At 41.9% G+C, this 14,100-nt stretch overlaps 1 protein-coding gene across 1 annotated transcript in view; it reads right to left on the minus strand.

The window, feature by feature from the left end:
* Window positions 1–14,100, minus strand: part of ARMH3 (armadillo like helical domain containing 3) — a 153,463-nt gene that overhangs the window by 67,077 nt on the left and 72,286 nt on the right. The gene's annotated exons all lie outside the window — the stretch shown is intronic.

A 14,100-nucleotide genomic window follows, 5' to 3' on the forward strand; every position in this document is an offset into this window, starting at 1 on the left:
CTGTTCTGTCGCTTTGCCTCCTGAAGTTCTATCACTGTGGTGTATCTATGACTTTAGGTGGGGCACTGGCTGCTTACTGTCCTCCTCCTAGCTAGAGTCATCTACATTTCTGTATTACTAAATTGCTTGGGAGATAAGGCATTTATATCCCTCCTTTTCTTTCTCCCCTGCCAACCAGAAAAGGGTATTTTATAAAATCTGAGCGTATACAAACCACATACAAAAGTATCACTCTTTTGGGTTGTATACTTTGGCACTAATTCTGATTTGTAAGGCATTTTACCATAAGTTGCACTAGTGGTGAAATACTTTTTATGTCTCAATGCAATAAAACTGCTTCTTGATAGCACTAAACTACAAATAAATGCAGCTACTTCTCACATTTTCTAAGAAGCTGTTCCACATGCATTTCCTCAGCTATCCTTGTTCTTCAATTGTTGAGTACCTTCAAATTCCCCAATACAACTGATGCTTGGAGAAGATGTAAAGTTTTTCTTTCTCTATATTCTATAAAGCAATTATGTAATCTTTTCTACAGCACACTATAATGTTCAAGACAAAAAAGGCAGTAAGTTTCTAAAGTAGCAGCCAAAAAAAGCAACACAACCATCTTTGTCACTGCTAAAAGCAAAACATGCTGAGCAGGAATTAGTAATAATTAAAGAAAAGGAAAAAACTGTGTAATTAACATACAAAGGCATGGAATTGTCCAACTAATCATGCCCTGAAGAAATTGGATAAAATGTATGCACTTTTTATGGAGCAATTTAGTCTGGCAAGCAATTAATCCTGGAAGCACTAAGTCAAATGAATAGATTTCCCTTTGAGGAGGTTGCATTTATCATTCGTAATGTATTCCAAGTAATTTGTCAGTTGGTTGCAGAATTCTACAAGGGAGATTGCTGTCTTGTCTGCAGAGAGCAGTGATTTGTGTAGCAGGAGAGAATGGGGGTGGTCTTTATGCTAAGCAACAACAAACACTGAAGAATAAGAACATCAGCCTTCCAACAGATGCTGATTTTTCATAATATTTAATGGGGAAAGAATAACAAACAGGAGGTCAGTAACAACTGTTCATAAGCTAAGTGCTTTAGAGCAAGATCCTCCAATTATAGAAATGGACAAAGGACCACTAAAACAGGATTTTCTTTTGGACAAAAGCCAATTTGCTGAAGTTTAATGTGATGCATTTTACAAATAAATACTACACGAAAAGAGGCTGAGTGAGGCAGCCCTACTGGTTTGACACAAGGCAGCAGTCTGCACACGTACTGCACATTTTGGACTGTTTTCTAATTATAATGATTCAATTTTTTAAATACAAGTTTGATGTTAAGGGCGCCCATCAAGTTGGGTTCATCTACACATTAAGTTTTCTAAAATGTGTAGCCTGTTCTCAATGCTTATTCACAGGACTAAATATTATATATATTCCAGAGGTTATGGTTAGAACAGAATACAAGGAAACACAATGGTTTCCAATTGGAAAAGGTGTCAAACAAGGATGTATTTATCTCCCTAACTCTCTTAACAGTTTCATTTTCCTTATATGTTCTAAGTGACCTAACAGAGATAGATGATAGGTCAGTTAGTTATCTGCACAGAAAAGCCAACTCTAATAACTGCTGCCAGTATTCTGCCTTGCCATATGCAAGGTAACACTGCAATAAATCTTATGATGATGGATGAATCTGAACAAAGCTCAGTGAATTCAGATGAGCCAGATGTGAAGGAATGTTGAAAAAGAGACCAGCCTCTGCCATGTTCCCTCTGCCCAGATGCCAGTCTACACTGATTCAAATGACAGATTCCAGTAGTCTGTAAACCTGTAGAACTGACTAAAGAATAATGAAGAGATCAAGCTGGCAAGATGCTACTTCAAGTGGGTTCCAAACATTTTTTTTCAGCTCAGAGGAAGGAGTTAGTACTCAACATATATATCCTTTCTAGAAGCATTAAGAAGACTGAGGCTAAAGACTCTGTTAGGACTGTGTGAAAATTTACAGAAGCCAATTAGAATGCTATAATATATAGCACAGTAGAGATTCGGTATCACTGTATCGTACTGAATTTAAGAGAAGAATTTGCAAAAGCATGTGCTAATCAATATGTGGCTTTAAAAGAAAAGCACAGGAGCTAACAAAGAATTTCTGACTACAGTTGGAAAGTGTAAATGTTTTATCTAAACAGCTCCCTCTCTCTCTCTGTTAAGTTTATCCCACACAACCACAGCAAGTTCATTTCGGTGACAACTTACAAAGTAAGTACATTCCTGTGCACCATTAACTAGCATTTTGAATGTGCTTCATCACATAGTCATAGAGGAATCTTTCAGAGGCACATAAATGAAGGAAATGCAGTATTGTCACTGCAAGTCAACAGGGAGCTCCTGTCAGATTGTCACGCACAGCATTAATCATATTCAGGCATATTTTCTCTCACAAATGACTGAGTTTCAGTCAGCATTCATCCACAAGACCTAACATGCTGACAAGCTCACTGATAACAGGTGAGGAGTAAGGAGGCTGTGAGGAGGTTGCTCATGTACTTCTTCCATGCTTAGCTTCTTAGCGTAACTATACAACACAGTCCTAAATTAGAATAAACGATTTAAAGAAATAATAGATACTACAGTGTCATATTTGACCTACCAAGCCTTGACTCAAAGGTGACAGGCAGAATTACACTCTCCAACCAACATTAGCACAAAACAGGGATGTTTGCCTTCTTTTACCAACTATACAATAAATCCATCTTGAACTGTAGCCAACCTTCCTCGCTATGTGAAGCTTCTATATTTCCAGTAACAGCTTTTCAAGCAACAAAGAGAAAATTAGCAATTTCTTCATAACCAATAGAACTGCCATCTTTCCAGGGCTAGGGCTGTGCATTTTAGTAATTAAACAACAACAACAGAATCTTTTCCAGTGAATTTCCATTAAATAATCCCTTTAACCATCCAGCCATGGTCACAATCATAATTACAATGGGGCCCTTTTCCCCTCAGAACGATTTCAATATAAGTATGATGGTGACCTTGTAAAATATACCGTGAACATGGGGGACTCTGGAATGGGCACAGACAGGGTAGCCAGGGGGAGAGAATTTAGAGGCACCTGTCAACAAATAATTTCTTTAGATGAGAAATTTCTCTATTCTGTTGGGCAGTCTTCATTCCTTAAATGGAAATATTACATCTGTGAAGGTCTGGGTTTAAAAAAAACAAAAACAAAACTTTGATATGACAAATCCCTGCTTCAGGTGGGCCAGTGCACTCATGGGCCCAATTGTAACTACAGCCCATCTCTCACAGACAGGATCCTGATAATTCAACCCAAATATTATTTGAAGAGCCTGACACAAAATCTGATAGATTCCGAGAATGCTAACCACTCATTTCTTATCACCAACATCTCCCTAAAAAAGTATATCAGGTTATTATGGATGCAAAATAACCTTCAATAGGACAATAATAATGATACAGCAATATTTCCCAAAATGCACAGCCATCTGCACAGCTCCTTAAGGTAACATGATCTAAAATATTTGTAGACAGGAACTTTTGCAGTTTTCTACGGTGGCACAAAGGTAAGTCTCAACTCTGAGAGCCAGGAATCAGATTCCAGGGCTCGCTGTTTCACTGTATCTTCCACCATTTCACTGTATCTTCCACAGCAGGGAGAAAACGTGAGCATCAGAGGATTTGCTGATGCTCCAAGGGAAATCCAGCAGATAATAAATGAAGAATTTTATAGTAATTCCAATCCAGGGTTAAGATCAGTAAGATGTCCAAGCCTGACCTTCTGGTTCATCCCTTTCTGAATGGCTCAGCTTTCACTGACAGTGAAGAATCTACAAGAGGAGGTGCATGCTATGAAAGTAGGCTCTGCTGCCACCGATTAGCTATGTGAAGACTCAGAACAACAGTATTCCAAAGTGATAAACTATAGAACAATCACATCTAGCATATGGTAGGCACACTGCCTTGCAAAAGTGGAAGAGAAACCTCCATCTACCTTGTCTCAAATGACCATGAAAATTAATGCAGAAAGTTCAGAATCCAAAAGGGAATATTTCAACCAAGGTACAAATTCATAAGCAAGCTCTAAAACAAACATTTGGCAGAGAAAATATATGAACAAAAGCTGTGGTTGATTTGCATGAACAATAGCAGAAGCCTATCTTTCTGGTCTCTTGTTCCGAAAACTCTACTGGATCACCAGAAGGCAGCAACTTGACAGCACCTTACATGCACAAATCTTTTTGGAAATCCTTGAGAGATGCACTTAGGAAGTTTACAACACCATGGCATGTTAAAGGTCACTAACCTATCTCAATTCAAAAGAAAAAAGTTTTGCATTAAGTGGTACTGTAGATAACCCTTCAAGCGGAACTTGTAGGTTCTCTTATTCCAACTCTGAGCAGCATCTATCAGTGTTGACCGGCCTCAGAGTTCCCAGAGTTCTCTAATTCATCTAAAGGTCATGAGGACTTCTTGTTTCCCTTAACCAAGGGAAATAAAACATACCAGGTAATTTGTGAGGGAGGGGAGGGTCTGTGACCAAAACACAAACTTCAGGCAAATTTTCCCAAGCAACCAAGGAAATGGAAGTTAATCCAGAGGAAAAAGCTGTTGTAATTAATGCAAAAATCGGGGTATTGATAATTAAGTCAACAGTTGGGTAGGAACACTCTTTCATTCTTCTACAATCATTTGAATAATTGAGAAATGCTGTACAATAGGGTGCCAGGTTTTTCCAATGGATAATAGGCCATATAAATCATTCTAATGGGTCACATGCCATATAAATCATAGGACAGAAAGCACACTTTTTCATCCAAGCTTTGAGCCTCATAACATAAAATAAATCAAAGCTCACAGAACATATGACTAGAACCAGCACAAGCAGAGGCTGTTCGGTTAGCGCCACCTAAAGTAGCCTTCTGATCTGGATCTATGCTTTCCTCCATTGGTAAGAAGGAAAATTATCCACACATCCACAATGTCATGACTTGCAGATTCCCACCTCACTTATGGAAGCAGAAAGAGCTGCTGGTTGCTGGTGATGGCAGACCCACAAGGACTCAAAGCACTGGCCAATAACCAGAACGCATTCTCCATAACTTCAGGGCCTCAAGACTTGTAGACAATTTTCTATTATGGAATACAAAATGGAAGCTGTAGAAAAAGCAGCATTACAGCATTACACCACAGGAGGTGGTGATGGCCACTAACCTGGATAGCTTTAAAAGGGGCTTGGACAGATTTATGGAGGAGAAGTCGATTTATGGGTACCAATCTTGATCCTCTTTGATCTGAGATTGCAAATGCCTTAACAGACCAGGTGCTTGGGAGCAACAGCCACAGGAGGCCATTGCTTTCACATCCTGCATGTGAGCTCCCAAAGGCACCTGGTGGGCCACTGCGAGTAGCAGAGAGCTGGACTAGATGGACTCTGGTCTGATCCAGCTGGCTTGTTCTTATGTTCTTACACTTCTGAAGTGCCAGAAACTTGCTTAGACCGACACTTGCTTCCTTAATATGACAGCATCTGCAGACAAACAGACAGGTACTTGGCTTAAGAGGCGCCTTCTGTGCGCAATCAGAAAGAAAACATTAATTTCCCGACTCACTTAACTTGCCCTCCTGAACAGTTTGCAGAATGCCAGAAGTACAGGAACCTTCCTGACTACTTCAGGCAGGCCACTGACAAGATGCCCCATGATATTCTCACAAGCAAGCTAATAAAATGTGGGTTAGATGCTACTGCTGTTAGATGGATTTGTAATTCGTTCACTGACCAAACCCAAAGGGTCCTCACCAACATCTTCATCCTGGCCCATCTTCATTCTTGGAGAGAATTTACTAGTGGGGTGCCACAGGGTTCTATCCTGGGTCCAGTACTATTCAATATTTTTAATATGTTTATTAATTATTTCGATGATGGAATAGAGGGCATGCTAATCAAATTTTCAGATGACATCAAATTAGGAGGGGTAGCGAATAACACAAAGGACAGGGTCAGAATTCAAAATGACCTGGACAGATTAGAGAGCTAGACCACAAACTGAACATGAGCCAGCTAAGAAAGCCAATGCAATTCTGGACTGCAACAATAGCAGTATAGCATCTAAATCGAGGGATGTAATTGTACCTTTCTATTCTGCTTTGGTCAGACCTCACCTGGAATACTGTGTTCAGTTCTGAGCACTGCAATTCAAGAAGGATATTGACAAGCTGAACAAGTCCAGAGGAGGGTGACCAAATGGTAAAAGATCTGGAATCCATGCCCTAGAAGGAGAGACTTAGGGAACTGGATATGTTTAGTTTAGAGAAGAGACAGTTAAGGGGTGACATGATAGCCATGTTTAAATATTTGAAGGGATGTCATGTTGAAGAGGGATCAAGTTTATTTTCTGCTGCTTCAGAGACTAGGATGAGGAATAATGGATTTAAGGTTCAGGAAAAGAGATTCCACAAAAACATTAGGAAGAACTTCCTGACAGTAAGGGCTGTTTGATAGTGGAATACTCTGCCTCGGAGTGTGGTGGAATATCCTTATTTGGAAGGGTTTTAAACAGAGCCTCGATGGCCATCTGTCAGGAATGCTTTGATTGTGAATCCTTGCATGGCAGGGGGTTGGACTTGATGGCCCTTGTGCTCTCTTCCAATTCTGTGATTCTATGATCTAACAAATTTATTTTATTTTATTTATACCCTGCCATGAAGAAACAAGAAAACAAGAAAAAGAACACATGAGTTTTTGCATACAGAAAACACAACATAAGTGACAATTATAATAAACTAAGGTTGAAAGGCAGAAGCATGTGTTTAAAAACTTATGACATCTTTTATTCAACCCATTAATGCACAACATGATGGGGGGAACAACATGGTTTCTAGGTTCTGCTGCCAAATTAAACATGAAGAAGAAAGGGGAAACTGCTGAAAGAACAGGTGGTAGCTCCATAGTGTCTGCATTAATGCAGCAATTTTTATTGCTGGCTGCTTTACTTCCTCAGCATCACTTTGGAAATCACTACACAAACTGATTTGAATAAGATCTATGTTCCCTTGGAATCCACCTACTCTTGTTGTTCAGACCCTAGCTAAAGGCAGAATCTTTTTTCAGTCCAAACTGTGTCAAGCAAAATGAAGGCATCACACTTCTAATAACTTAACCATGAATTCAGGATACCTTCAACACCTGTTTCTGAGACATGAGTTCCCACCACTGACCTTAGTCATTGCAAAAAGCTAACCATATTTAAGGCTAACTAGATTTCTTCTTTAGCCAGGATTTGAAGTCATCATCTCAGGACTGGTTTGAGACCCTCAAGCGCACTTAAGTTTGATCATAGGAATTCATGCTTCAGATTAGACAACCAGGGGCCAGACCACTGAGGAGATCCAAGAGCTAAGTTAAAGGCCACATGCTTTGTGCGCCAAAACACCTACGATTCAATTCATGGCATCTCAAATTAAGGGCACAGGTGCTGGAGAGCTGCTGCCAGCTTGTGAAGACAGTACTGGATAATGAGAACTAATGGTATGATGCAGCACAGCCTGGTTTTCATTGCATGGTCTTATAATCAAGGGAGTTATAGCCACATAAGGCCAAAAGAGTGGCAGAACAACAAGGTATTCTATAAACACTAACCACTGTGACACCCAGGTAGTTTGTGGAAGCAGATATCCCTAATATTAAAGAGGGGGCTGTTTAGTAGAGGCACAGTACTTGCAACCAAGTATACGATCAGATTTTCTCCTCCAACTTCATATTGGTTTTGCAAAAGAAGGGGACCTTCCAGCGAGATTCATTAAAAAAAGCTCAGATGGGGCGGGGGGAGGGGGGAAGAAAGATGTCATTTTTCTGATCTTGCCATTGGTACCCCAACAGCAAATCATATCCCTCTTCTATGACCTCAGAACACCCCAGAAAACAGGACATGTTATTTTCACTTGCACCTACTCCCCACTAAGAAGTTAGATAGATCTACAGAAAGATATCACAAAGGAATTCTCGCCCAAATAACTATGTTCAACATTGACAACAGTTTACAGAGTGACACTCTTTACACCAACTATGCAGTCTCCCCAAGGCTGTATACAGATATACTTTAAGCAGAAAATATACAATGGATTTCCCTTCTTTATGAAATGAATTAGTCACACAGCATGAGAACAGTGTTCCAGGCATCCTTCCTAAGTTGTCTTGAACTTATCCTTCTCACACTGTCGCTGGTAAACTACTACAATTCAGAAGGTTATCTCTTGGCGTCTTATGGGGTGCACAGCCAAAGAATCTGATTTTGAAGTGATAAAGCAAGCAGGGGGGTTGATGTAAAGAGGCCTTGGTGAGCTGCACCAACCCCCCCCCCCCCAATTACCTAAGACATACATCAAAGATCTATTATCCTGGGTTGCCTAGCAAAGACTTAATCAACCAATTTCAAAATGTTTTAGTGCAAAAAAAGTTAAATGACATAAACTGAGGTGACTGCATTACAGATAATAGAGTAATGGAAACAATTAAGCATGGGGTTAATCTGTTTATTCACCTTGAGAAAATTACTGACCAGAAGCAAGTCTATTAAAAAGCACAACGATGCAACACGCCACCTCCATCACTTAGCAAGCAGGCAGAAGATGCCCCTTTGAACCCTGCATTAATAAAATTCTCATTAAATGCAAACCTGCAAGATGTTAATGCAAAGGGCCTCATTGACCTCAAGAAATTACTTGACGTGAAAGCTGCTTGCACCTTACAGACATAGAGGTCAACTCTCCAGTCATACTGACTTTTGAGCTGAGTACAGTGGCCAATGGGGCTGCATGTTTTACCCAGGAAGACAATACACAGAAACAATTTTTGAGAGATTCCATGGTTAGTCATGATCAAGATAGCTGGAGACTGCCAAGGTACATATTCCATACTTACACAGTACAAGCACATAAACAAAAACCTTGATACAAGATAAAACATCTTGAGACTGAGAAATTTCAAAGTTTCTCGTCTCTGTGGAACAGACACTACCCATTATATGCAAACTTTGTGAAATTATGGAAGTAAAGAGGAGGGTAGGAGATAGTGGATAACCCAAAACATAAATAAGTGAGTTCTAGATGTCCTTAGATGAGAAAATGACTAAACTGAAGCTGTCGTATTTTGGTCAAATAAGAAGAAGACTAGAATCACTGGAAAACAGAATAATCCTAGGAAAGGTTGAAAGCAGCAGGAAAAGGGGAAGACCCACCATGAGATGAACTGATTCTATAAAGGGAGCCATGGCCACCAATTTGCAAAACCTGAGCAAGGCTATTAATGACAGAACAGTTCGGAGGGCATTGATTCATAGGGTCTCCATGAGTTGGAAGCACCTTGACGGCCTTTAACATATACAGGTGATAGTGGAATTAGCAGAAAGCATCATTGCAAAGCTTCTTGAAGAACAAAAACAGTATTGTTTATTGTTGGGATAGCATTTCCACATTTTCAAAGTGCTTCACAAACAAGACCTTGCTGGAATATTACCCATCTGGACCTGGATTGCTCAGGCTAGTCCAAGTTAATCAGTTCTTGGAAGCTACGCAGGGTTGGTCCTGGAGAGTATTTGGATGACAGACCTCCTAGGAAATCCAGGGTTGCACACAGAGGCACGCAATGGCAAATCTTTGGGCAGAAGGATCATCCCACACCTAGACATCTTTTTCAGATGGCAGCCCTGTATCGACCAGATGGCACGCACATTTCTAAGTGGGAATGGATACTTGGCTCCACAGTGTCAGGAAAGCTCTGTGCGATTGGTTGCGGTTTTAGGAAATGTTGGCAGGAGCAGGGATGTTCTTTAGCAGGTTGTGCTTCGGAGCTGATTCCTTTTGAGTGGGGGGGGGGCAGACCCAGTGTGCCAGGCTCCCCCATTAGAGAGGGGCTCCTGAAGGGGCCTAGGGGGTGGATCAGGCCTTGTTGCTGCATGGCCAAGGAGGGGCTGCTGGTTGGCCTGCCCCACATGGCAGCAAGGGGAGATTCATTCATTGCCCAGATGGCTCCCATTGACTTGCTGTTCCTGCACTCCAGTGCTCGAGTTGGAGAAAGGAAGGCGTTGGGTTCAGCCCAGTGCAGTGTCTATTCACTCTGCTGCACCTCTGCTTCCTTAGCCTACAATCAATAAAACAGCTGTGGCCAATTTTATTACCACAAACTGGTCTTGCATATTATATTGAAGGTGGGGCAGCTGCTGATCTCCCCTATTTGGATGGCAACATCTCCAAATTCAATAGTCAGAAGTAGATAGACTCAAAGAAGCCCACTGACATAACACACTTTGAATTTGAGAGCATTTTCATGTGAGAATGTAAGCAGAATAAACAGGAATAACATTGTTTCATTGTGGCCAGGTTAAGAAGCCTTCCACGTCTAGATAGCATTCTTAGATCATGCACCTGAACAATGGCCCTTTCCCCACTTACCTTAAGCCCCGCGCTACTCTCCGCAAGTAGCGCGGGGTCCCACTGCACTCCCCACGTCAGGGGCGGCAACAGTGCAGCCGCCCCGACGCTGCCGCTCTTGCGCCCGCTCAGCGTGCGGCATCCCTGGCGCTGGCAAAAACGGCGCCTTTGGATGACCCCGCGCAGAGCGCGGGGTCATGGGGACACCCAGACGCGCGCTAGGGATGCCGCACGCAGCAACGGCGGCAGCAGGAGAAGTGGGGAAAGGCCCAATGTTTGTGGTTTGTCTTTCATCACGGTGGCTCATATTCACAGATTAAAGGGACTTATTTTCTATGAAATGTTCTTTGAAAGCCATCTCTGCTCGTGGCCATCACTACATTCACTGGCAGTGAGTAAAGGAGTATTCTCCTGTTGTCTGTCTTGAACCTGCTGCCCATGTTCTAACTCTCTAGCCACTTTCTCCACTCCCATTATTATTTTATCGTGTCACCCCACTGAAAAAGTCAACCTCTGCCAGAAATCTGCCACAAATAAGAAGTTATTTCCAGTTTAAATCTTTTTTTTAATTCCAATTTACAGATGTGGGAATGAAAATAACTGATTCAGGCATCATTTGGGAAAACAGCATACAACCAAATGTAGGTTTATCCGGGTTATCCCCAAGAGAGTTGCCTTTGCCTAGTGGTTGTTTTCCCACTGCCCAAGATTACAGTAAATAATTGTCAAGGAACACACAGAGAAAAGAGCAGCCAGGCTTTTCCCTAGCAACACACATTCCATTTAAAAGTATCATTCACTTTGTTAAAACACTTCTCTGGGTATCGATTTTTTCAAGTATTCAGATCATGCCAAGGGGGAGACTCTATGCTTTGGCATTTTAGATACCAATTCCCTTCCAATGACTGCATGTTCAGCCACAACATTTAAAAAGCTTTATCAGTCCCTAAGAGCTTCATTAATCTGTATGCAAGGAAAACAGAGAAATAGGGTAAATCTTGCAGAACTTGCAAATAAGAATAGTAAAAATACAGGTTTACTTAGAGAATCTTAAATGGTGGTTTACTGACACGTTAACAGGCCTACAGGGAGTTTCCCCACACGCCGTCTTGAACAAGGAACCCGTCAAATGGTAAGTCACCACCTCAAAGGCAGACTCTGTGGCCTAGGTGAAACACAACCTGTTCACCTCCCTTTCCTTCATTTTTACTCTGACATTGACTAAGTCTTCACTGGAAGAGGAAAGGAAGGATTTGGTGTGCTGATCAGTCAATCCTCTGCAAATCTATTTTACTCTTATAATCTTATAAACTGCCCCTGGAAGCATTTAAAAGCAACTCCCCACTCCTGTCTTTTACCAAACTAAACTTCAGCTATAAACACTAAGAAAAGGCAAGGGACCTAAAGATCCAACAACCTCTTGAGAACAATGAATCTCAGCCCAGCAACTGGCTTACTCCTCATATGGAAGAAATGTTATGTAGGCCATAAGCTGCTTTTATATATCAGTTTGTATTCCGAGAGTTAACTTTATTTAAGGTAATCATTTCCTGCTTTTCCCTCAAAGGGTTCAAAACAGACTAGGCAAACAATCAATGGTACCAAAAACAATAAAATAAATAAATCCTAACAGTAATTGACCACAGCAACAGCAACTGACCACACTTTACACTGAACACTCCAACTGTCAGCCATCTAACCAAAAGTATCCCTGAAAAATCACACCAAGCTACTGCTCTTTTATTTTTGAAAAGTCAGCAATGAAGAAGCCTTCTAGCAGTTCATTCCACAACAAAGATACAACAACAGAGAAGTCTCAGACAAAGAAATACCATATTCTTCTTGAGCAAGCAGCGTTTGATGGGAGAGACACAACTGGCACACAGGTTCATAGAAAGAAAGTCCTTCAGAAATTGGAATCTAATGTCATGAAGTGTTTTAAAAATAAGAACTAGGACCCTAGCACAAGCTTGGAAACAGACAGGAAACCAGTGAAGTTAATCCACAATTGCATAATCTGCACTTGCTGGCCAACCCCAGACAGCAACTGGGCAGCTGCATTTTGAATGCTGAAATTCTGGAAGGCAGCCCTAAGTAGAATACACTACAACAGTCAGACAGAGAGGTTACTTAACCATGGATCAACTTGGCTAGATTAGCTGAATAAAACTAGGAGGAAAGGTCATGCACTCAACAGAGCTGCTAGAAGGGACTTTTAGCAACACCATCAACCTGGCCAGCCCCAAACACCCCAAGACTCTTTTCCTGATCTGCAAATGCTAAACTTACTACCTCTAGATTAAGAAGATCGCCCTTTCCCCCACCCCTCAAAATTACCTACTAGAATCATCTGTCTGGACTGATTAAACTTTACTCTGTCTTAGCCCCCAGACCACAACCTCAAAGCTGTTTAGTACCAAGACAGCAGCTTCCAGGGTCCTACTTACAGAGCTGGATATCAGCACATCAATAATAACGAACCTGACAGCTCCAGAAAATCTAATTCAGCGATGTGACCAATATTAAACAGCACTGGTTCCTGTGGCATCTCGTAGGTCAGGTCCAAATATGCTGATTCTACATCTCAAGGCAAAATTCACTGGATCCATCCAGGCAACCTACACTAAACCACAGGAACAACTTCCTTTAAAACACAGTCTTTGGGACAGTTTTCAAGGCCATCAGACAGGAATTGATTTGCTTGCCAAGAACCCAACTGCTATTGACGCAGGCACTTCATTAAGTCCCAAAAAGTTTAAGAGTTTCAGTGTGCAGGAAAGTCTATTAGACTCTCAGCTTTCCTGCCAACCCCCCCCCCCCCCCACGTATTAGTCTACAGAGATATTGTGAGGGTGATACGCAGAGATATTGGTGCATAGTTCTGAAAGAACTCCTAGGAACAGAAAAGAACTCCCAATATAGAATATGGACATGCTGAAATACATATTACTCATGACCATGAAGCTAACAGCCCAACCCAAAGGGGAAGGGGGCAGTAGTGGGATTCAAATTGTTTAGCAACCAGTTCTGGTGGTGGGATTCAAATAATTTAACAACTGGTTGTATACAAGAACCATTTTAACAACCAGTTCTGCCGAAGTGGTGCGAACCTGCTGAATCCCACCACTGGAAGGGGGGCAATACAGTCCTGGAAGTGATGAGGAGAAGGAAGCAAATGAACTGGTGAAAGGGCAAAAGCAATGGCAGAGGACAGCAGTGGCCGAAGGAGGTAGAGTGGTGCTGGCAGAGGTGGGCCACTGGTGCTGCAGAGGCACAAGCAATGGCAGAGAAAGGGGAGGAGCAAGGGCATTGCTGGACAGTAGGTCAATTCCTGTGAGGCTTTCAGCCTGAAAACACCCCAATTCCATGGTGTGGACAACATCACCAAGAACAGTGGCACAGCCCACAAGGCGCAATGGAGGTGAGAAATGCTGTCTCCCAGCAGGACGTAGACCCACCTACAGTGAGGGAAGGCCCTTTGGAAGAGGTGGACCCATTTGACCAATGGGAGAGGGCAGAGGGCAGAGGAAGGGTCAGGACAACATCCAATGGCAGGAGCTTTCTTATCCTCCAACCCTCCTGTGGCTCCTGCTCCCTAGGGCCCACATGGTAGATGTGGCTGTCTGTGTGGCCATCCCATTGGGTGTCAC

Source organism: Sphaerodactylus townsendi, linkage group LG08 (genome assembly GCF_021028975.2).
Source record: "Sphaerodactylus townsendi isolate TG3544 linkage group LG08, MPM_Stown_v2.3, whole genome shotgun sequence".
In the NCBI taxonomy this organism is placed as follows: Eukaryota; Metazoa; Chordata; class Lepidosauria; order Squamata; family Sphaerodactylidae; genus Sphaerodactylus; species Sphaerodactylus townsendi.